Raw genomic sequence first — 2,740 nt, 5'->3', positions numbered from 1 at the left:
ATGGAATCATGACACCCCTACAAATTCACTGAATGCCAGAGAGTTTTAGAGAGGAACATTACTTAGCGTTTGGATGGGTGGATAGCAGGGGAAAGGGATATTCTGCACCTGTCTTTTTTTGTTCTGAGAACAATGCTGTTATAAAAATGCTAGTAATTTTAATCCTGAGCACTATTGTGGGAGTGGAATGCAGAAGGTTTATAATCCTGTGCCCAGGCAAAAAAAGAGAGTAATTGCTGCTATAGAATTCAGACACACACAGCTCTTATAATAATTTTGCACAACCAGAAAATGTATTAAAAAATGGCATGACAATTATCTTTAAACCTGACACTCAGGGTCCAGAACAAGTCAGGAATATATATATTTTTTGTGTACTATTTTACTAAAAGGTAACTATGAGGCTAATATCCCATAGAAGATCCTACTAGCAAACTGCCAAATTATCTAGGGTTAAATAATAATTCCAGGCATTGGCATGTTATACAAACTGTAGTTCACCTGCATTGTGAATATAGGTGGTTGGCTGCTCGAGACTGGCATCAGTCAGAGATTCAGAGAATGCTTTGCATTTCATGAATTATTGCAAAGCATTCTCTGACTGGAAGAGGTGGAAAGGCTGGGCGGTGATGTCATGCTCTCAACCTTGTCCAATCAGAGAATGGTTTTCAGGCATTCAGAAAAAGAAAAGCATTCTCTGAATGACGCCAACGCCGAGCATCCAGCCTGCTGTATTCACAATGCATCAGGCCGGCCACTGAGTGCAGGGTCCAGAAGCAAGTGGAGTAGTGTCTACTTCAGCAGGGATGGACTGGCCATTGGGACTACAGGGAGTTTCCCGGTGGGCCGATGGCTCAGTGGGCCGGCTTCAGTGACAGCGGACTGCCGCCCCCCTCCGCTCCTCTGTCTCTCCCTCCCCGCAGCGCTCACCTGGGGGGGAACAAAGGAGCAGAGGGAGGACCAGAGGAGCAGGGGGGACGACAGAGGAGCATGGGGGGAGGGGACAGACAGCTGACTCAACAGCTATGGCCTGGGAGTTTCTCACTTCTGCCTAATCTTGTCCCATAAGGGGGCACCGAATTGATTCTTTCCCCCGGGTGAAATAATGTCTAGCTTCCCCACTGGTACTGCCTATAAAAGTACCAGCACCAGCCGTTCTACTCTAATAAAGTAGAACGGCTGTTTACAGATTGTGGAAGGTTCATATGTTGGCTTTTAGCTATGTTCCTGCCCAAGCCTAATTGTGTAACAACTGACCACTATTTCAGCTTGCATCCCAACACTCCTCTTTCCCTTTTCATAGCCAAAACATAAAGGTGCTTCCAATTCAAGTTCGCACACGTGTACAGTTGCAATAAAAAGTATGTGAACCCTTTTGGAATGATATGTATTTCTTCACAAATTGGTCATAAAATGTGATCTGATCTTCATCTAAGTCACAACAATAGACAATCACAGTCTGCTTAAACTAATAACACACAGACAATTAAATGTTACCATGTTTTTTTTTAACACACCATGTAAACATTCACAGTGCAGGTGGAAAAAGTATGTGAACCCTTAGACTAATGATATCTCCAAGAGCTAATTGGAGTGAGGTGTCAGCCAACTGGAGTCCAATCAATGAGATGAGATTGGAGGTGTTGGTTACAGCTGCTCTGTCCTATAAAAAACACACACCAGTTCTGGGTTTGCTTTTCACAAGAAGCATTGCCTGATGTAAATGATGCCTCGCACAAAAGAGCTCTCTGAAGACCTACGATTAAGAATTATTGACTTGCATAAAGCTGGAAAGGGTTATAAAAGTATCTCCAAAAGCCTTGCTGTTCATCAGTCCAGGGTAAGACAAATTGTCTATAAATGGAGAAAGTTCAGCACTGCTGCTACTCTCTCTAGGAGTGGCCATCCTGTAAAGATGACTGCAAGAGCACAGTGCAGACTGCTCAATGAGTTGAAGAAGAATCCTAGAGTGTCAGCTAAAGAGTTACAAAAGTCTCTGGCATATGCTAACATCCCTGTTAGTGAATCTACGATACGTAAAACACTAAACAAGAATGGAATTCATGGGAGGATACCACAGAGGAAGCTACTGCTGTCCGAAAAAAACATTGCTGCACGTTTACAGTTTGCACAAGAGCACCTGGATGTTCCACAGCAGTACTGGCAAAATATTCTATAGACAGATAAAACCAAAGTTGAGTTGTTTGAAAGAAACACACAACACTATGTGTGGAAAAAAGGAGGCACAGCACACCAACATCAAAACCTCATCCCAACTGTGAAGTATGATGGTGAGGGCATCATGGTTTGGGGCTACTTTGCTGCGTCAGGGCCTGGACAGATTGCTATAATCGAAGGAAAAAATAATTCCCAAGTTTATCAAGACATTTTGCAGGAGAACTTAAGGCCACCTGTCCACCAGCTGAAGCTCAACAGAAGATAGGTGTTGCAACAGGACAACGACCCAAAGCATAGAAGTAAATCAACAACAGAATGGCTTAAACAGAAGAAAATACGCCTTCTGGAGTGGCCCAGTCAGAGTCCTGACCTCAACCCGATTGAGATGCTGTGGCATGACCTCAAGAAAGCGATTCCCACCAGACATCCCAAGCATATTGCTGAACTGAAACAGTTCTGTGAAGAGCAATGGTTAAGAATTACTCCTGACCGTTGTTCATCTGATCTGCAACTACAGGAAACATTTGGTTGAAGTTATTGCTGCCAAAGGAGGTTCAACCAG

The sequence above is a fragment of the Rana temporaria genome, chromosome 2 (assembly GCF_905171775.1).
Source record: "Rana temporaria chromosome 2, aRanTem1.1, whole genome shotgun sequence".
NCBI lineage: Eukaryota > Metazoa > Chordata > Amphibia > Anura > Ranidae > Rana > Rana temporaria.
The sequence above is the reverse complement of the archived record's forward strand: the minus strand, read 5'-3'. Positions refer to the sequence as shown.